The sequence below is a fragment of the Lepidochelys kempii genome, chromosome 6 (genome assembly GCF_965140265.1).
Source record: "Lepidochelys kempii isolate rLepKem1 chromosome 6, rLepKem1.hap2, whole genome shotgun sequence".
NCBI classification, from domain to species: domain Eukaryota; kingdom Metazoa; phylum Chordata; order Testudines; family Cheloniidae; genus Lepidochelys; species Lepidochelys kempii.
The window spans coordinates 27134432-27157346 of NC_133261.1; positions in this window are offsets into that span (position 1 = coordinate 27134432).

Below are 22915 nucleotides of genomic sequence, written 5' to 3' on the forward strand. Positions count from 1 at the left end.
TTCAACTCCAGGATTGAGTAGTTCCATGGAGATATCCATCAGTCCTGAGACTGTGAGTTTGCTGATAAGAGGGACAGTTAATGCAAAGTGTGATGCTGGCCAAACTTGTCTGCTGGGAGAAGTACTGAAATCACGGGCTCATTAGGTCACCAAATAGCCATCAGATGGAATTGGCTTTCAGGAGCTAATGATCTGTTGTAGATATGAACCCAGGTTCCATCTCTCTCTTCTGCACTGATGTCCAGAGCCATCTGCTTATACTTATTTCTGTTGCTAATGCTTTATAGGTCTTTTATCCCTTTTCCAGTACTTCTATTATTACTATAAATTATTATTTGTATTTTTGTAGCAAAGCTCAACCCCCTACTAGTAGGTGCTGTACAAATACATAGCAAGAGACAGTCCCTGATTCCAAGAGCTTACAGTCTAAATAGATGGTTAATAAAAAGTGGGAGGGGAAACTGAGGCACAAAGAGGTGAAGTGACTTTCCCAAGTTGTACAATCTTAAAATATATACTAGTAGAAATGCTTTTTGTTTTTTCCACCTCAGTGTTGTTATGCAGGCAGGCTCTAACGGTGTGTTTTTGTACACAGTGCAAAAACAATAAAATATAATCCACAGCAGTGACTCTCAGAGTCTGGATCAGGCTGCAGAAGTAAAAACAGCAGCATAGACCCTGGAGCTGAGGCTGGAGCCCGGGCTCTGAAACTCTCAGAGGGAGTTCAAGCCCAAATATCTACACAACCATTTTTAGCCCCACGACTCGAGCCCTGCGAGCCCAGGCAATTGATCTGGGCTCCAAGACGTGCTGCTAGAGTGTTTTTTGTAGAGTAGACATGTCCCCTTAGTGTGAGAGAACTATCTAATACAGCTAAGGTTGCTATCATCTCAGAGTTGACACGCTTGACAAATGATGGACTTGGAGGAGCAACTGTCAGCATTTTCAAACTCATTCGTGGTTTTTTAAAAACTGGTAAATCTGAAGGAAGCTGGTGATTCAGTAGGAGTCACTCTTGCTTTTGAGTTAGTGTGAACCAATGTCCCATCACAGTCTTTCAGGAGGTCACATCTTTTAGATGAAATAGCAAACAAAGATCCTGGCCATGAGGGGTGGTTAAAGTTTCCAGGACATTCAGGTAAGAGTAGGGTTTAAATCCCAATGTATTGATCAGATACCATTTGGATCTTTATGTTCTGCTCACATAAAAGCCACCATTTCAGCTGGATACAGTATTCTTCACGTCCTGCCCTAAACTTGTGGGTACTGTTCCTGTACACATTCAAACAATGGGGGTGTTTGCCCAGAGGAGGCTGCTCTTCACTTAGGGACAAAGAGACCCCTATATATAACCTTCAAGTAGATGACACTGAAATTGGGGATGGCTGAATTAATTGGCGGTTGATGATGTTGAGCCTCTCAGACTAATTTTTGAGTTCAAAATGGTTCACAAAACTAGATGGAGCTCATGGATTTTATACAGTACCAGCATGAGCTTGAGCTGTGAACTTCAGATCTGGATCCAAAGTTTGAGACATCGGGTCTGATCAGTTTGGATCTGTCTTGGAGAGACGTACCAGGCACATGAAATCTTTATTAAAATAGAAAAAATGGATTAAGCCCTGCCTCTTAAATCAGCCAGTAAACCCTGGACAAATGATTTTGAGTACCAATTTATTCTTACTAACACTACTGTTCACACGCATTTACAAAACTTATCATGTAGGATTTTCAAAAGCACTCCTCATTGGTTTAACTCTGCTCCCATTGAAGTCAATGGGAGTTTCATTATCCACTTCAATAGGACTAGAATTAGGCCAGTGCTAAGCACTTTAAAAAATCCACCCTTTCTATACAGTGTAATTAGAGCAAAGCTACTTCTCTACAATTTGTAACTAACATGTAGTTAACACAACGGATTTTGTTGTTAGCACATCTATCTCAGTTAGAGGGAGTGAGTGGGTAGAATATAGTTTTGGCTAATGTTTTACATTAATGCTTTTTCTTGCCTGTTTCCCTTCCCCTACCCCCTCTATCCGAATGTCACCTGACTCAATTGCAGCTAAATCTGAAATTTGGCTGTATCTGCTCTGCATGTCATTAAGGCACACACTAAAACAAGTTCTCCACAAAGACTATTACTTAGTGCTATTTGTCCTGAAGTAGCATCCAGAGGTCCCAGTTAGTGAATCAGGGTCCCATTACACTGAGCACTGTACACTCACGCAATGAGAAAATGACCCTTGCCCCCAATGTTTTACAGTCCAAATATATAATGAGACAACAAGCGGATACCACAAACGGTTGGGCTGAGCCCAAAGTAACAATGAAGTGATTAAGATTAGTATTGTAAGCAGCGGCCTTGACACACCAGCTGCGTAGTCACTGGGAACTTACATCGGCATAGCTACGGGTCTCAGGAGCGTGAAAAGTCCAGCCCCCTGAGATACGGGGCTATGCTGACCTAACCTCTCATGTACGCAGTGCTAGACTGACAGAAGAATCATCTGTCGATTTTTAGCTACTGCGTCTTGGGCAGGTGGATTACCTGTGCCAATAGGATAACCACTCCTACGGGTGTAGGTAGTGTCTATACTGAACCGCTCCAGCCACACCACTGCAGCTGTGCTGCTGTAGAAGCTTCAGTGTAGACATACCCTTGAGCGGTTTTTTTCAAGTGCTTTGTAGGAATCACAGCAGAGGTGGAGGAGCAGAAATGTTGTCGACTGAATTTATTCAGTGCCAAAATTACCCAATTTAGTCGGTATTCAAATTTGCTGCCGCTCCGCTCTCATCCGAAGGTGTAACGATAGTGTCGTGATGAGGTATTCCAAGTGGAGTGCAAGCTCAGCCACACTGAAATGGTAGTCTTAATACTGATCTCAGAGGGTCTGAGCCAATGAGAATCTTGCTTTTGACTTGCATAGGCTTTGGATCAGTCCAAGGATGTTCAAGTGGGTTCAGATTTAGGAAAAACAAGTTTGCCAATCCCTACTGTAATTTGAATATGTGCATCTGCTGCATCTATCTAACATATGCTGTATGTTACAGGGAACTGATCAGAGTATGGCCAACATATTCACAGCATATCTAATATTGGCAGTTTTTTCAAGTCCACTTTGTAACCTTTTCTTTCCTGCTGGTGCAAACACTGGGGCTTTCTTTTCACTAGGAGATTGTCTGTCCATTTGTCTTGTGGATCCTTTTATTGTCTTTATATCTGACTGGCTGGTCCTACAGATTGAACAGCTTTCTCCCCCTCCAGGAGGTCACTCCAGAACAGGCTGGATGAATGTTAGTGGAGCAGGACGCATGCACTGCAGCTGCTCCATAGAGGATGTTAAAGCTGTCAGTTTGGCACTTCTCATCAGCATGAAATTCATTTAAACGAACATGATGATGGTGGGGACCAAGGGCTTAAAAAGTGCCTAGTGAAGGTGGCATGTTTAATTATGTGAGATTTGTTTGTGGTTCTGATGTGTGTAACATCCAGGCTTCACGCACTACATTTGTGTGACTGGATGGCCAGGTGGGATCTTGGAACACTTGCTTCAGCCTGCAGATGGTTAGATTCATGCTGGCTTTGGATTCTTTCCCACTAGTGAGCTCAAATGATCACAAAAATCTTTCCAGTAGGCTCACACCTTTAAGACCAATGTTGCTCTGACAACTGCCTTGGTTGGGACTAAACCTAGGACCTGTGCAACTAAAAACCACTTCTGTTAGTTTGAAGATAGCAATAGACTCATTCATCCTCTTTGTAGTTCAGCAACTAGATGGGGGACAAAGACACAACTGGCCATTGTGACAGAGGCTCAAGCTGTCCTCCAACATCATTTGTGTCTGTGAATATGGTGGTGCGCTTGCATGTGAACTTATCTTTATGAATTGTGCATGATTGTGTGCATAAGGCTCGGTGTGAATGCATGTCTGTGTAACTACACGTGTGTGTTTTTAATGTAAGTGTACACTTGCTGCATGTGCTTTTGTGCTTGCTGTGTACCCATCTCTAGGTTGCATGTGCATGTTTGTGTCCCTGTGTATGTGCATAGGAGTACAATGGGCAGAGGGAAAAGCCTTACAGCAGTGTCACATCCATGTGAGGAAAAACTTGAGCTCCTTTTCCAGCTGAACATTTCAGACAGCCAAACTCAGAGTGGGGGATCCTGGTACTGGTGCCAAACTTGTGGTTTTCTCTAAATCATTTTGCAGGGCCTCTCTTTTCTGGCTATAAAATCTTCACTTGAAATGCAATTACCCTAATGTAGAGAAGAGAATAGGCCCCAACTTCACAATATCAGGAGAGGAACAGGGAAATCTTCCCCATGCCCCCTCTTTATTTCGAACAATGGCACATTATATATCACTAGAGCAATAGACTAAAGGGGAGAGATTTGGGCCAGATCCTCATCTAGTGTAAATCTGTGTAGCTCCACTGACATCAACAGAGCTATGCCAATAGAACACCAGCTAGCCCATAAGTGTCTGTATAAGGAGAGAGAAATCTGAGCTAGCATGGGCCACATCTGCTGGTGTCAATGGAGCTATTCTGATTTACACCAGCCGAGGATCTGGACCTCTGTGCATCAAATTAATTGGAACACGTTAGCCAACAGCTTTCTATTGAATACTTTGCTGGAAATGGAAATGTCTCCTTTCCTTTGGTTAAACTTTCTTTCCCTTCCTTCATTTCACACTTTATCTTCTCACTTTTGTAGATCTTTGCATATCACTCTCTCTGCTTCCAGCATCTGGTGTTCCTTCTATCCTTCTCTCTCCTCCTCTATCCCCTTCATTCCTTGTGCCCTGTTCTAACCTGTCCCCCCCAAGCTCTCCACTCACCCCAATGTATGTGCCAGTGCACTAGGATGAGCTGAATAGCACTCCTGGATAGATGATTTTATTTATGGATTATTTATGAAAAGAGAATAGTAACCCTCAACTGCTGTGCTGATTCTGAGCCACGACATCATGCACGGTTATCCTTTGTAATTACAGTTACCACCATCCTCCTTCCCTCTTGTTTGTTTGTACTAGCTGGTGGTGTCTTGGCTTACCATTTCATTTAAGTCCTTACGGCAGGTGCTGTTTGTTCTGTGCCTGGCCTGGGGGGCTCCCGTCCCTGATTGGGGGAGCTTTGGGTGCTACTGAACAATAAACATCGACCTGCTCCTCATCCAGTCACACCAATGCATCCATTCAGCTGCGGTGGAGACAGGGATGGGACTCAAGGCTGGCTGCAGGGTGTGAGGAATCTTGGGAGTTGGAGAGGGATGCTAGTCTTCATTTCAGGAGCCTGGTGTTGTGCCCTTTCCTTTTCCCAGCAGAAGGCTGAGGGTGGGTGGGTGTTGGTGAAGGTGGGGGCTGGCTTCTTCATTCCCTTCATTTAGGGGAGTCAGGAGCTGGGGATGATTGTCTTCATCTTCCCTGTGAGCAGGGGAATTCCTTTTCCGTTTAGCCTGGCTAGATGATGGCAAGAGAGAGAAGTGAACGGTGGTGCATGTGAGCAACAGTCAGCAGGTCGCTCCTCCTGAGTCTTCACTGCACCTCTGAGTATATTTGCTGCTCCACACTCGGCAGCCTTCAATGCGAGGGAGGAAAGATTGGCAGTAGAGTGCATTCGGCCAAGTGTTCATGGGGGCAGGTCAGTTCTGAAGCCCAGGTAAACATATAGCCTACCCTACTATTTCCTGGTTGCCCTCAATGACTGTGGACAGGTGTCCACTTCTGTAGAGGAGTAACTGACTGGTAGAGAAGCCCATACTCCTAGGGGTTGTCCCTCCAGGACGGGGCTGAGCCACTTTGGTTGGGACTCTGAGGTCGCCAGCAGTGCTATTGTTCTCTTTGTACTTATTCTACAAATAAGAAGCTGGCTCTGGCCTCCTGGAATGTCCATTTGGTACCATTCACCAGCACTAAATTCATATTTGGGCAGTGGGGAGCGGGGGAATATAGATGGAGTGCTCAGCTTGCTTTCATAGGGCCAGGAGGGCAGCACCGGTAGGAGACATCTCTTTGCAATGAATTATTGAACACCCACTTCCTGCAGCATGTCTTTTGCATACAATTATCCTGCAAACCACAACTCTAGTCATTATCCCCCCACCCCCTCCTGTTTCATGTTGTATATGTTCAGTTCAGAGAAGCTGGTCAAAGAAACCCTTAAAGCCAGGCACCCTAATGCTATTGCTCTAAGGAGTACTTAGATTTCAAATAGAATTCCTCTCAGTTAGATCCAGGCAGAGACACTAGAAATCTGACTGCGCTTGTCTACATCTACCCTTTGAAAATGAGGAAGTGTAATTCGCCAGTGGTGCATCTCAGGGGAGTGGAGTGATACAGTGGAGTGTAGCCGGGTCTCGGGGTTTCAGCTTCTTTCCTCTAACCCCAATCTGTGCATGGGCACAGCAGTAAAAATGGTGGGGCCTTCCCAGTGCTCAGGCTACATCCAGCAGAACCCATTGTGAATTACTGTTTCTGAATTGCCTGGTGTACCCTTGTGAATTGCTGCCTTACACAGGAAAGCAGGAAAGCTTTAAGCACATGTTTTAGGTCCCTCCCTATTTAGGGCAGCACTTAAAACATGGACTTGACTTTAAATATGTGCTGAATTCCCCAGGTCTGAACAACATGGAGGTAACAGGGCAGAACAGAGAAAGAACCGAGTGACATTAGAAGCCCCACTAATATCTATGCACTCTGTCCCAGACAGGGAGAAGACCATTCCATGCCTGTCTGTGTTCACTGAATCCTTTAGCTGTCTTCTTGGACTGCAATTTAGTGTCGTCTGCCCACCAGAAAGTGGACTGACACCACTGATTCATTTCACATAGGCCTTCAAATAGCATCAGTTATGTTAACATTGTTGGGTCACTATTGGTATCTCAGGGATTTGAATGCATAACCTGGGGAGAAAAGTCTCTGTATTCTGCTGCCAATCCTATGAGCTATAGAGATCTCTACAATCTGTTGCTCAAAAGGTAGAGATATTTCTCGCTTTATCTTTGGGTTTTGTACTGCTACTCATTGCATTGTATCTGAACATCTTCAGTCTCAAATAGTTTGGAAGTACTAAAGTCCTAGTAGATTTCATGGTGTCACTACTTCAAGTAGTGGAAAGCTCTGCTTGGAGTGGGGAGGTGGTGCTTGATGTTAATGTCATTCTGGTTTTAGTGGAACAGCTTTACTTGAAGGTTAAAGGGAGTACGTCTGTTCTTAATGTAACCGTGGTATGTGTGATGCCAATTAAAGGGTTAAACACCTTTCAGAAGTTGCTAGGTAACTTCTGATCTCTGGACCATTAACACAGCAATTAGAATTGTTCTGAATAATCTGAGGTCCCACTTCTCTCTCTTGTTTCACTGGCTGAGTGTGTCAGTCAGTCACTCTCTGTTTCTGATTTGCATATCTCTGGGCTGCCACCAACATTTTCAAACATGGTGCCTGAAAATGAAGTACCTACTCCTATTTTTAGACCCCTACATCAGTTTCAGAAGTTCACTGGAAGATGTGGGTGTGACTGGATCCCCACAGGGTGCAGCCTGGAACTATGGAACTGTTGTGAACCCTTAACTCTCTCCAGCCTGAGCTGTGTCTCACAATGCCTTGCTAGTGACCAGCAGCAAACTCCTCCAGGAGCTGTGATCACTCAGCACAACAGCATGTGGAGACCCACACCCAGTTATATTGCATGAATGCTCCCAGAGCCACACGTGAATCACACAGAGAAAGGCACCAGAGCCAAATCCTCCCAGCACTGTACCCCAGGAATATACCATTGTGCATGGCTCAAGATGGGCAGTGCAGATTTATTAATTGGTTCACCACTTCAACAATGGAAAGTGGACATACACCAGCCTTTGGAAAACCTGAGCAGATTTGCCCCACACTTCATACAATCTCATGGTAAAGATAAACAATTAAACAAATGTATTGACTATAAAAGGTAGATTTTAGGTGATATTAAGTGGCAGGCAAAAGGTCAGTTAGTTACCAAAAGAAATAAAATGTAAGCATGCAGTCTAAACTCGCAACCCTATTAGACTGGGCAACATCTTGATTAAGCGGTTTTTCTCACTCCGATGGATATTGCAGTCCTTAATATTCAGGTTTGGTCCAGGTTAAAGGAACAATCTCCTCTGTTGGAGTCTTGTCTTCTTCTCAGTATCTTAGTTGCTTGCAGTGTAGGTGGGGGAAGGAGAAGGGCCCAGTATGTGTCCACTCTGTCTGTTTTATACCCTCAGTCCATGTGCTTGGAAAACACAAATCCAGGCATGTCTGGGTGGGCTTTGCGGAGTCTCTAGGCAAGGCTGAGCAATTCCCCTGGTGTGGCCTCATGCAGGTGAGTTATTGCATCGTAGCTCCCTTGCTGAACAATGGCTGTTGATGGGTTGATTGATACTCCCCCCAGGTATTGGCTACTTTTCTTTCTGTTGCCTCTGGGGAGCTAATTTCTGCTGATTCCCCAATTTACAGCATGTTTTAGTGAACACCGTACAAAACAATTCTCATAACTTCATATGCATTAATGATATACACATATGGATAGAGAAATGACTTTCAGCAGATCATGACCTTTCCCCTGATACTTTACAAGGCATGCTTTATACGTAAGATCTCGATCATATAAAAATGAGGAATATGGGGGTTCCAGGATGCTCCCCCAAGATATAGAATGTCACAATGGGCACTCGGGATCTCTGATTAGGTCCACCCCATTCAGGGCAGCACTTAAGCATGGGCTTAACTTTAAGCATGTGCTAAATTCCCATGGTCTGAACTATGGAACAGGTACAATTCTTGGCAGACTCAGATCCCTTAATATGGATTTAGATGCCTAACGTTAGGCACCCAAATTTGAAAATCAGTCTATTATTCCTAGCAAAACAGAAACATCACCTTTACGACCTAATATGGGGCACATGGTAGAGTGCCACAGGCATTGAGCAGATGGAGAAAGATCTAAGCATTATCTCTCCTAGGAAATTGTTCTCATAACTAGACTCAAAATAATACATTTCTTTGTTACTTTGAGTCATCTGATTTCTTTTTTGTTTGACCTGATTTTAAAAAAATGTTGAGTCTAGAGTCCATCTGTGCGTGGGAGAGGGGTGGGTGGGAGGCAAGTTCGTCAAATCCCTTGTAGCTTGAGTCACTTTTGAGCACAGACAAAATTTCTCTTTCAGCTCTTTTTTTGGAAACCGCCAACTCCGAGGAGATGGACCTCAAGTCATCTTATTTTTGTTTTTAGTTCGCTTTTGGGGTTTGGAGGTTTCATAATGATCAGAGGCTTCAGAGTTCAAAATGCAGGTCTGAGCCATGGCATCAAACTTGTCGATGGTGGGCCAGATTCTCCTCTGACTTAAACCAATTTCACAACTGTATCACTCTACTAACTTCCATAGAGTTACTACCAATTTACACCAGTGTGAAGGGAGAATCGGGCTCACTCTGTGCCAGATTGTGAACCCCTTCCTTAATCAGGTGAGCACTTACTTAAACTGAAGTCACTGGGTCTAGTCATGTGAATAACTACCCGTGAATGGTGGTAAGTGGTGTAAATTGGGCCCTATGTATTTTTGATTCTATGGAGTCTGGGGGCTGGAACCCCAGGTGTGGGTTTGTTCAGACTATTTCCTCTATAGGAGTAAAATTGCTTCTCTGTGGATCTCGACTATATTCTCCTCTCCCTGCAAGTGTGGAACTCTATCTTCTGAATGATATTCTGCTTTCCTCTCATGTGAATCTTAAAAGCAAATTTTGCTATTGACATTACACATCGGCCTCTATAAACCAGAATCCTCCTTTGCATTGCTGATCTGAAGGCAAAGGAAGAATACACCCTGCCAAGAGACACTAAAAACCATCGTGCCAAGTTTTGACTATTTCTTCTCACTCATGGAAGCATACAGTATGGACAGACGGGGGAAGGGGGGTAGAGATGTATCTCATAAAACATGCCTTCTCTTTGGCTTAGATTATAATAACAGTGTCTGAGTCACCACACGGTACATCGATGCAAAGCAACTGCCTGCAGGAAAACCAAAGCCATGCATTTTTCTGCAAAATGAGGAAGAGAAAAACACCCCGTTTATTTTCATTCTTTTGGCTAGTCTAACTTGCTTCTATTTCTCATTAACCTTTAGAAAATAAAGCTAGCTTTCCTGAGGGAAAATAACACTTTGTCTCCTTACCCCAATCGTGGCTAACCTTCAACATCCAAATTTGGCTGGAGACCTACATTATGTGGCTTCTTAGTCTACTGTTATGAGCCTTGCTTCCGGCCGGAAAGAACCTGGGTTCAAATCCCACGGAGGCTGTGAAAATTATAGCATACGTGAGGCCTGATCCAAAGACCATCAAGGTCAACAGAAAGATGTCTGGGCCATGAATTAGCCTTTTTGTGATGAATGTAGTGTAAGGACTTGAACAGAAATAAGGTCTGATGTATTTGTCATTTCTAAGACACAAAGGGGGGTGGGGGCAAAATGAGTCCTCCACAAAAAGCTTGTCTGTACCCCATAGGTAGTAGGGTCTGCTGTAGTTGCTAGCTAAGTTCCATGGGAAATGGTGTTTATCAGTGAAGAGGGATTCTAAAGGATGGGTTCTTTTCCTTCTCCGATAACAGTAGAAGTATTTGTTCTGAGCTTGTGCTGTGGGGTCTGAGCCTCAGCTGCTGTAAATCAGCTCAGCTCCATAGAAGTCAATGGATTTGTGAAGTCAGTAGAGCTATGCTAATTTACACCAGCTGAGCATCTGGCCCTAAATTTGAAAAAAAAAGTTTTTAATGAAGTGTAACATAAGAACTGGTCAGTTCCTCCAATTTAATCTGTCTCAATTTACGCTAAGGGTAGCCCGAGAACAAATAAAAGAAATACAATTTCAGATAGGGCCAGTGGAGGCCTAATAGATTAAGCTGGGGCTTGGGGGAGGGGGCAGGAGAAGTGGGTTGTATACCCTGAGCCGGATACTTGACTGGTGTAAATTGGCATCGCTCTATTGACTTGGACCTGGCCTGATATATCTGTCTGTAGGTATTCTGGGAAACTACCTTTCAGTTAAGGTAGTTTGGCTTAACATTCACTGCTTTATGGTTCTCTGGCCTACCAGTACTAACTCATTGCTTTGTAAAACAATGCGGGCTACTTCTGAGTAGTATATGAAAGGTGCTATCTAACACCAAATTGTGTTCCATCATTTAGGGCTGGATGCTCAGCTGAGCTTAAGCAGCACAACTCCATTGAAACCAATGGAGATATGCTGATTTACACCAGCTGACGATCGGATGCTTGGGGAAATTCATCCCCATTCCGAGGGCTTGCCCAAGGCCCTATGCAAGATTCAAGTTGCACTTAAAGCCCTCTTCACACTTCATCCTAATTGGATCTATGGTTGAGTCACCTCTTTAAGGGAAGTAAAAGGTTGCCTTTGGGATTCTAGTGGTATGTTTCCCATATTACGCTATTGCTGTGACCATTGAGTAAGTACCATGCTTTGTTCAGAGCTGTATCCAAGAAGCCATTTTCAATGCATTCATTAACTTTATTGAACCTACAAACATATGAACAATACAACAGATGCTGTTTGTGTTAGTTGCCACTAGATGGCAATCTTTATATATGCTAGCTTTATACAGGGTTTGATACCCGTGCTGCATTTTATATAAAACTCTTATTCTCCATCAAGGGACCAGCGTGCCCTTGCAGTTTGGAAAATGAATGTAGGCATAACATTGCGAATACAATGATCTGTAATTACTGTCAGACTAGGTTAACATTTTAAGGGGATTTAGCTTCCTGGGTGGTATTCCCCTAGGGTCTGCCCCACACCAAGCTCTAACCCCTTGAATTGAAATTATGAGCTCAACATTTGATGGCACCTGCTTTGGTGGGCTCCACTGGGTTGGTTCCTCCTCAGTGGGGTTAAGAAATGGACAGGGACAGACTAAGGCATAGGTACAATGAACCTGCACCTAAGGATCCAGCTTTCAACAACATAGTCTGGTCCGAATCTAAGCTTGGATAGGCCTCCCTGTGAAATAGGCAAAAATCGTCCTCCTCGTCTTACAAAGGGGTAACCAAAGTGTAATCAATAATAAGTCCATGGTAGAACCTTAGGGTGATACCTAATCTTCTAGACCAGTGCTACTCAAAGTGGTGGACCGCGGACCGGTGCCGGTCCACGAGCCATTGGCTGCCAGTCTGCGTGCACATTGGGGAAAAAAAATTGCCAGTCCCCCACATCAGGTAGCTTGAGAAGCACTGCTCTAGACCACAGTTCCACCCAGATGCTTAGGCCTACACATTCAGACAGGTTGATATATTGGGTGTCCAACATGAGACACCACAGATTGAAATCACTTGTTGCCCTACATCTAGTGCAGTCATTTAGAGCAGTGCAAAATAAACAGGAAATGATACTGGTTTCATCAGGCAGGGTTTTATATATGCCCATTTTGCACTGGTGTCAATGGCCATGAGGAACAATGGAAAGCCATGCCACATCCACTAGGTCAACTCAACCTGAACCAAACCTTTATGGAGATTTTGAAAAGTTTGGGTAACTTTTTATGAAGTGTATCATTTGCCATAATTGTCACTGATCTTACCATTGCCTGGCTCCAGCCAGGTCTATATATCGAAGTTCTAAAACATAGTACAGAACAGCTGATCTTGCAATCTACCTTCCTTTCCAAAAGTGGTAGTGGTATCCAGTGCACGGGCTGGCAGTCAGGAGACATGGGTTCTAAGTCTGGCTCTGCCACTGATTTGCATTGTGAGCTTGGGCAAGTCACTTTCCCTCACTTTGACTCAGTTTCACCTCCCTCTCTGTCTTCTCGATTCTGACAGGGGAGGGCTGTCTGTTACTGTGTGTGCGTGTGCAGCTAGATGCTTCTGAAGTACAAATAAATAACATTAATAAGTTTCAACACCCAAAATGCAGGGTTTTTAACTGAACATAAGAGAACCACCAAACTTTCTGAGGTTCAGCCCAATATAATTCTGTGGCTAAATCCCTTGCAAGTCTGAAAGTTTAGCAGTGCTCTTTCCTCAGCGTTCACAGCCGTAGTTTAGATTTGCTTTATGTGGGTGAGAAGGGGGTGGGGTTTGGGGGGAGCAGTTGTTGGAGGATTTTAAAGAACACATCAACCTCCACGATATATGATTCATGCTGGTGTGAAACCTAACAGACTGCTGGAAGGGTGACCAAAAGCACAGAATAGCCTGGTCCTTTTAAGGAACACTCCCTGTTATAAACCTTCCAAATTAATTTCCTGCGAAGTCCACCTACAGATATCCATAAAGAATGGCTTATTAGTCCTAGGAAGGATGGATGATCCAGAATTTTACCTCCTCCCCCTCCCCCCATGCTGGGATGACTCAGTCTTCTCCACTGAGCTTCAGGTCAATCTGACCTGGAAAGATCCTATTTAGCAAGACCTATTCTGGGAGGTGAAAATTGAGTTGCAGCCAGCTTGAGGTCCAGTCCCCACTGGGGGCTCAGATTATTGAACATAGGTTTGGCTGGCCAATGGGGATAGGGCCAAACCATCATCTAGTCTCGGTCCCATGGGGTGGGCAGAAAAAAACATTTTTAAAAGCGATAGAGTGCCACTTGTATGTGACACTAACACAGTTTGGTTTCATGTATGTTGGTGGGCTGAAACACGTGAAAAACTGGTTTAATCGGGAACTCTCTTCAAGTGGAGTTTGAGCACTGTTTCCAAAGTCTGTTGAAAGGCCAGTGTACAAGAAACCGAAATTACACCATCTGAGACGGGATCAGAAACTGGGTTTGAACCCAACTCTCCACTGTGGTTTCTTGTTTGTTTCCGTGGACACCAAGGAGACTAGTCTGTGGCTATGTCTACACTATAAACCAGGGGTGTGATTCCCCCGCACACGTACTAGCTTGTAATGTAGATGTAGCCACGTTGACTGCTGTTTCCAGACCCCATGCCTTCCTTTCATAGTTCCTGCGAGAGGTAAACAACTGAGCTTTGCCAATTCAATTAAAAACACACATATACACATTACATAATGAAAGAAGAATGTGGCCCCCTGAAGCCTAGCCCTGTAATCTAATCTGCTGGCTGGTGGACCCCCAAAGATGATGCTCAAATCCTTTGCTGGAGGTCTCATCCCTCCTCTCTCTCTCTCTCTCTCTCCACACACACTCTTCTCTGTTTTTCTTTCCTTCTTGGCTTTCTCTAGCTGTATTGTTTTAAGTTGGCGGCTGGGCTGTCTGCCAGTTTAAATTTCATCTGCTGCTCTCCTCCTCCTCTTCTCCCCACCTCCTCCCCCCCCCCCCCCCCCACACACACACCCTGCACCATCCCCAGAAGTGATACTGTTTACTTTCTCCGCTGCTTTCTCAATGTCTTTGTACACACTGCAAGGGATATAATCACCAGCTGTGGAGAGCTTTCTGAAACTTTAACTTATTCCTCAATGCCCCAGGGCTGGTGATCAGAAATCATAAAAAAAAAATAATAATAAAACAATGCTGTCTTTAAAGAAAAAAATGCATTTTTCACATGTTGGTCTGGAACTTGAACAATAATGCCTGTTTCCCCCTCATCTGCAATTTTGAGGCTTTTTTGGTTTTGGTGTTTAGTTTTATTTACTTCTTGAAGATGAGGAGGAAGAGTTCAATGTGGAAGTATCAGATTCTGAAGGGTGCGTTGTCTCCTCAGACAAAGCTTTAGCAACAATGTGGAGATGAAAGATTAGAGGATAAAAGTGTTTGCCAGAATTTCTTCTTCTCCTTCTTTTCTTTTTTTTTGTCTCTCCCTTTTAGGGTGGAGGTGAAAGAGAGGTCAAACTGTGCCCATTGACCTTTGCCCTCTGACCTCAGTGAACTGAAGGAAAGCCTTTGAAGTAGTGAAGTGCCCACGAAAAAAAGAAAACCAAACAAGTTGCTGGCTTTTCCCTTTTTCCATATGAACTGGCAGCTGCTTAATGGAAGGTGACACTGCTATGGTGGGCTGGATGGGGGACCCCATGCATTGTTCCCCCCCACCCTTTCCTCAGCATGGAGTTAATTGGCATTGCAAAAAGCCCACCCACTCAAAGAGAGGGGTGGGAGAATGGAGGAGGCATATGAGAAAACAATCTTCATCCCCCATGAGTGTCGCTCACTATGGCACTTCGTTTCTATATCTTCCCCACCTCTCACCCACTCCCCCTGTGTGGGAGCCTCCAATAAACATCTCATTTTTTAAATGAGAGAGTCCCCACACACAGGGAGTGGATGAGAGGTGGGAGGTGGAGATGGGGAAGATTTAGGCTTATGATAGCTAGAGCTGGAAAAGACCTGCTTAGATCAATGAGCCCTTTCCCCTGAAGAATTGAGAGGACGTGGCAGCTGTTACACGCGTTGCTGCTGTCACATGCATGACCCCTGCTGGCAGTTTGGGAAAAGACAGCTTTTTTATTGAAGACACCCATCCTTCTCTTAACCTCCCTATTATAACATGCTCCATGGTACAAAGATCTAGGACTGTGACTCTTAAAGCGCACAATAGACCTTATCATTCTTAGAAATATAGGCAAAAGGACTTGGCAAAATACACACCCTTCTCACAATATTTTGCCCATCTCTAGAACTGAACCCAAACCAAATTTTGTCATGTTTGAAATTATTATTGAATATATAGTGTGGTAGCCTCAACCTGAGCATGGCCTCATTGTGCTAGGTGCTGTACAAACATTTAATAAGAGACAGTTATCTTCAACTGTAACAAATCTATGGGAGGGCTGGGTAACAGTCATAGAGACTCGTTTTTGCATAGTTTGTCTATGTGCATGGCCGTAGCATAGCTATGTGCAATTTGTAGGTACTGAAGTTATTTAGTTTGCTTGCTTGTGGGTAGATTTTGAGGTGATAGATAAATAATCATGTTAATGGCAGTATTCTCAGCTCCCCTCTTGCCTAGTCCGTATCAGCTGGTTCCGTAGACATCAAAGTAGGAATCTTGTGACGGGATTTGGTGGAGACAATAGTGGGTATTCCACACATGTAAGGTGAAGACATTAGGTGAGTTTTCTCCCCCCTCCCTGCCAACATACTCAACACACTATCTGCCCCTCAGGGGAAAGGAAGCAGGGTAAGCCCCAGCATTACCCCACACTAATCTTTTTTGCTATCTTCTTACGGGAGGAGGGAGTCTTTGCAGTTAGCTATGCCTCTCCAGGTTTCTTAGGGGCCAGTGACAAATGTTTCCCATCTGAAGTCCATCGTTGCTGGTGACACACAGGGGTGCTGGTAAGAGACTGGTCTTTATTTCCTAGCCTCAGTCAATTGACATAAATCAGGGTAATGGATGTTTAATATCCCTTGCATGGGGCCAGTCTCCTTTAACTCCAGTAGTGACTGTTACATTTCAGCAATAATGAAATGCAAATAAAACATAATGTCAACTAAATATGACAACCAGTCATGAATACTGTCAATTAATAGGCACACTAATAAGAACATGTAGGGATGAGGGCGGGGGCAGACAATCAGAACCTCCTGCCTCTTATTGGGCATTGGTCAATAGCTACTAACTGTGAACCTCATTGTTTTTCTACTCACGCAGTCTCTTTGTATTCTCCAAACAATACCTTCTGCAATGGCTTGTTTGGCTGCTGAATTGGGTCTGCCACCTGGAGCCTATGTTTGCTGCATCTGATGTTTACCATTGTCACTGACTGTGTGTGGGTTACTTCTGCCAGCGCCCAAGCACTGTCTGTAGTATTCTGGATGTCCTCCAGAAACAGAGACAATGTTATCCTTGGTTATAGGTAGATGTCTTCTGTTCTTCATGTAGGTGGCTGATTATGATACTATATAAGCTTAGTGCTATTACTCTGGCAGGTGGCTAGTCACTTTCTGTTTGGAATCTAAAATTCTCTCTTTCTGACGCATCGTTTAAGTTTTATGCTAATTCTAATTTGACTCCACCTAGTAATCCTGATGTGGTGTACTGGATATATCAAATGAAATTGCTGCAATGAGCCACTTGTGAGCTTACCTGCCGTTAACTCATCTGGAATACAGTAGCTAACAAACTGTGATTTACAGTGCTGTACCTTGCTACCTGATGTATTTTGCAATAGCTCAGTTTAGAAAACGAGCAAACAAACTCAAACCTGAGCATTAATCCCTTAATAAGGGGCAAGCATTCCCATTTAATTCAAATAGATTTGCACCTGCCTTGAACTGAGAGCAATCAAGAATTGCATGTGGGTTCTGCAATCTGTTTCCTGTGTTTAATAGTTTTCACACTTGGGTACCTTGAGTGAAATCCTGGCCCTAGTGAAGTCCCAGGAGCCAGGAGGTCACTCATCATCTCCAGCGGAGGGATCTGTAAATGTGCCAAATAGAACTTCTCAGGCTCTGTTCTTACACATCTCAATGCACACGTAGGCACTGTGGGTTATATTTAGCATTTCTGACCTCATGATAATATGACACAATGTCAATTGTACAGAACCGTATTCTGTGTGGCCGTTTCATCTCTGTAGCCCCAATACGTTTTCATGCTTGCAGATTATTGGGCTTTTTTTCTGATGGCCATCTATCTAGAATGTAATACCAATGAATAATTATAGTATTTTATAACAGTAGCACCTAGAAGCCCCTGTACCTCCAAAACTGAAAATGCCCTTGTTGTTAGAAGCCTAGACATGACCTCTGATTTATTTGATGGCTTTATTTAAATCATTTGGATCGATATACATATGTAACTTGTTTTTTCCCCCATTGACCATACCATTAATCTCGTCTGTAGAGAACATCTAATTTTACCATCACGTCCAGTTAGCGTTTGCTTTCTCTCTCAGTGCTCAAGGGACTTCATGTGGTGGATGTATTTTTGGTGGCAGATGGGGTTCTAAAGCAATATGATCTGTTATATCCTTAATGCATTCTACCCCTTTACACACACATGATCAAATTCCTTTAGAGTACCGTTTGCAGCCTGCTCAGTAGACAGCTTATGCACTCACTTGATCATTATCATTTGCACTTTGGACCAAACACACATGAGAACTTCCTATTCCACTATTTCCAAGTCTGCTGAGTCTACAGGTAAAACCAGGGTAGCTTTGCCTTATAGGCTCATTTTGTGCCAGCTGAACGAAACAAGCTTAGTTTTCAATTTTAACATTGGATGGTCTTACTGTGGTTACATTGCACTCATATCCAAGCTCTTCTTTGAATATTCACTTTTGTTTGTTTATTCTTCGTTTCTCAGACTGGCCTGTTGTAGAACCTTGTTTCTTAAATTTATTGAGACCCAACAAAGAATGCCATGCCTGTCTCCTGATCATAATCAGAGCCTTGTCATCCATCTGCAAGTTGATTAATAAATTTTTCTTTTGTATTTCTTTGCAGTTTGTACAGTGAGCAACATACTTGTGCTCATTATTTTAATGAATGCACAACCCAGCATCCCCTGTGGAGTGCACCTTTGTGTTGTGTTATGATTAGAGCTGGGAAGTTATTTTTGGCTAAAAAATCCAATTTCAAGTCATCACAAATTGTGCAAATTTGGGTTGAATCTGACAAATTGTTTCAGATGAAAAAATAGGAATTTTTGTAGACGTTTTCGAAACAAAACTTTTTGACTTTTTGTTTAAAAAAAAGTAGCTATACTTAACTAACTTCACCCTCTCTCCCAAAAAAGGGTTAAAAAAAATCTGAAAAGGAAATGTTTTGTTCAACCTGAAACTAAGTGTTATCGATTTTTTTGCTTCAGTGAGAAAAAAGCAAAAAACTGTCATTTCACAGTGACCCCAAATTAGCCATTTACCAGATTTTTTTGGTACAGCCACTGAACCAAAGAATCCCTTATTTGCTCAGCTCTAATTACAAATGTCTCCACAGTGAGTGCAAGAGGATTTGGTCTTTGCTGTATGTTTACTCATGTCTTCTGACTTTGTGCCTTTGGTCTGCATTTTTAAGTTGCTGCACTTAGGTTCTTTCATTGCTTGCTGATATTTTCATTTGGGAAGCACAGTTCTTACTAGCCCTGCAAATAGACACTGTTCATTGTAGTGTCAAGTCCATTCCTGTAGTCCCTTTCCTTTGACCTGGTTCTTGGTTATACTGCAAATAACTGGGTCTCTAATTCGCTCATGTGTTGAGTGTTCAGATTCATCTGACCTAAGCAGTGGGGCCATATGGGTAGAGCACTGGAGTGGGACTCTGGGAACCTGCATTCTATTTCTAGCTCGGCCGCTGGCCTGTTGTGTGACATAGGGAAGTCATGTCACCTCTCCTTGCCTCAATTTCCTCATTTGCAAATGGGAATAACAATAATCACCTTCTCTGAGAAGTGTTTTGAGATCTACTGATGAATAGCGCTCTATAAGAGCGATTGTCATTTATTTATTAACTTGACTGGTAGGTCTGTGACATAAGGATCGATAGTCTCACCTGCTAGCTGTTTCCTTGTAAAGAAAATGTGCTTTCCCCAAATGACATTCTTGCCTGGATCAAAGTACTTTTGAATTACTTTGTCTAGCAGTCTGTAGTCCCCCCCGCCCCACCCTTGTGTTCCCATTGGAATGTACTATAGATTTCCAATGGCTTAATGCCTGGCACATGCAGCAGTGCAGAGGACTTTACCCTCCATTTCTTTTCAATACCACTTGCTTTCAGAAAAAAATTTGGAAGCACAGCAAGCCTCCCCATTCAGTTCTCTGCCAGGCAGAGGGATTCAGGTGGTTTTGTTGTCTTCATTTTTGTCAGCATTTAGTTTACCATGCAGCGAACATACGACAAACAGGAGTGATATGAAAAATTGGCCCTGATATCTTCCCCCCAGTCACATGCCATTTAACGGGGTTATAAAAGTTAAAACCCCTGTCAGCTAACAGAAGTCAGTACCTACTGGCTCCAATGGATGCTGTTACAGCGTTCTCTCGCTGAGCTGTATGGGGCTTTTAGAGAGCTGCGGACAAGACCTTTGCCACAAAAGCTTCGTCAGGGAGCTGATAGATGAGTCTGTGCCCAACCCTATCCCATCTGCATCCTCTCTGCTTTTGTCTTTGGTACCCACAGATTCCTTTGCTAGATCCCTGGGCTCTAGATCCACAGATGGTGAGCTACGTAGCAAAAACTCCCAACCCATCTGAATAAGCCCTGTTCCAATCTGCCCAGTCAATCAGAACATCCCATCTGGTTGTGGCAGACTTGACACCAAGACACGATTGTGTGACATTTGTTTCACAACATGGTTAAACGGGCATCTCTGTAGTGCTCATCGCAGCCTTTTAGTGTCTGTGTCACAGGGTTGTCAGCGTCAAGTGCCAGGCAGGAGAGTTTGTGATCTGGGAGCTCTTTCTCAGTGCACATGAAGAAGGAGAGAGTCACTGGTTCCCCTAGCTAATGAACATCCATCCATCCATCCTTATATGCTATCCACATTGTATTTGCAGGCTGGCCTCACCACACTGCCTCACTGATATAGTAAATGTTACTACATCACAGGGCACTTCCTTACCCCCAAACTCTGCAGATGGAACCCAAAGCCAGAATATGGGTTCTATCCAGTCCTAGGCTTTTTGCTGTGTGGATTAGCCTGAAATCACTGACATTCTCCAGCTCTGGGGAAGCTGAGTTATTAAGGAGCAGGTTTCTTCTTTCTTTTCTATTAAAAATTATTTAGCATGAAAAGAAGTTTGGTGGTGGACATTCTCCGTACACATTTATCATCCCAGTAAAAGGCAGCTTGTGTTTCAGCATGTAACACTGGAATTATTGTGTGCACGCTAATGCACCAGAGAGAGGAGGGCGCCCAAGGGGAAGAGAGAAAGGAAACATTTTTTTTTAAAAGTCTGCTACATTGTTTTCAATCCTGTTACATTTACAGAAAGGGTTTGGGATCAGTCCAGAGTCTATCAGATCACAGTGTGGTCAGTTTGTTCCTTTCTGAAGTTAGGTTTTTATTTTAGGGACTACTGAAGGGAGCTTTACTGTACACATAGATAACATTGGGAGACAAAACTATGATGCCAGTGCTGTAACACTGTGATATGCCACTCGTTCATCTATCGGGAACTGTGCTTAAGCTCCCTTTCTAGGCATGGTCTCAAGTAGGGTGAGGGCCAGGACGCATTGTTACAGGGACATACACACACACACTCCAACCAGCTATCAAGGATTATTCCTGGAGTGTGTAGGGACAAGCTCTAACATGCCTTCAGAATAATGCTGACTATTTAAAGCTTCTGAGGGCTGGGAGATCATATGGCAGAGGGCCGGGTGTGTGAAAACTGGGCACTTTCTGATGCTGTGAATGTGCTACAAAGGAAGGTGGGGAATGTGTGTGTGTGTGTTGGGGGGTCAAGTTGACCGAACAGAGAGGATCGTTATAATAATACTTAGCATTTAGATAGTGCTTTACATGTTCAAAGCACTGCATGCACGTTGACTGAAGAGTTTTAGGCATCGGTGCAGGAGGGACTGGAATTCACTGCATGATCATCAGAGGAGATTTTCATATTGGCCGATCTTTCCAGTGGACTACACAAGTGACCCATAGAACCGGGAACACCTCTCCTCCCCACCCACCCCCAGCCATTTCCCTGCAGCACAGAGCACTGGAAATAGAGTGCAAGTTGCTGACATGGTGGCACATGTTCTACCAAAATAGGATGAGCCATCATGCTTTGGTGGCGGCAGAATGGGCATCCTTGCCTGGTGCACCAAGTGCCGGAGGACTGCAGAAGCAAAATGAGCAGGGCTGTGGTAAGTAGAGGGATAGCCAGGGGAAACGTGGCTGGGCTGCATCTTCCCTCTTGCCCTAATCAAGCTGCAGCAGCATGTCTATGCAATTCGCAGCTGCCCTAGGCACCTCTATTGCCCTGGTATTGCCCTGGGACAGCGCATGTATGGTGAAGGGTGAGAATTAGGTGTGCCATTGCCAGCGGCTGTGAGCCCCAAAGGCCCTGGTTGGGGCAATGTGGATGTGAACCAGAGACAGAGGGTCACAGACAATGAGAGCTCATCTCACAGAGGCCCCGGCATGACCGAGCAAGAGTTACAGGAAGCCTGGATGCCTCTGTCATCAAGTACCAGCTTCCAGTGGAGAAGCATGAACTAAGATCAACATCAGGTGCTCAGCTATAACAGGGATGGGTGCTGTCAGTAAATAGGCTGATAGATCTATAGGGTCCTGCCCTGCACAGTAATAACAGGTGCTGTATCGGTGGGCATCCTTCGTAGCCGAGTTCCTCTCCCCCACAGACTGGGGAATTGGCTCTGGCAACTCTCAGCTCTCAATGGTCTGGTAGCGCTCTGTGCGGCCTGCATTCTCTTATGTCTTTGCAGCAGTTTCTTTCACAGATGCCTGGCCCTGAATGGCCTTTTGAGGACAGAATTCTGGGTTGCCTGAGCACCACCTATCTGTGCACTGTTCAGGGATACACTGTGGTGTACTCTGTGTGCCTCCTTTTCTGAATCTTTTTTTAAAAAAATGATTAAGGAAAGTCTGACAGCCAATCAGATTTCACCAGTCTCCTGTCTTCATGGTCCCACTTTCTCCAGAGAGGTGGCCCCCAATCTTACCCAGCTCCTGAGAGAGAGAGAGAGAGAGAGAGAGAGAGAGAGAGCTTTGAATTTTCTCCTCCTTCCATAGAGTTTGCTCCCATTCCTGACGCTATGCCAGCTGTGGAGGTGACACAGCTATTTGTGGGTTGCTCCTTCTTTGCAGTGACATCATCTTAGCCCTCTCTTGAGGACACAAATCAAATCAAACTGTGACATCTGCAGCAAAGGAGACTTAGGTTATACATTAGGAAAAACTTTCTAACTGGAAAGCTAGTTAAGCACTAGAATAGTCTTCCAAGGGAGGCTGTGGAATCCCCGTCATTGGAGATTTTAAAGAACAGGTCAGACAAACACCTGTCAGGGTGGTCTAGGT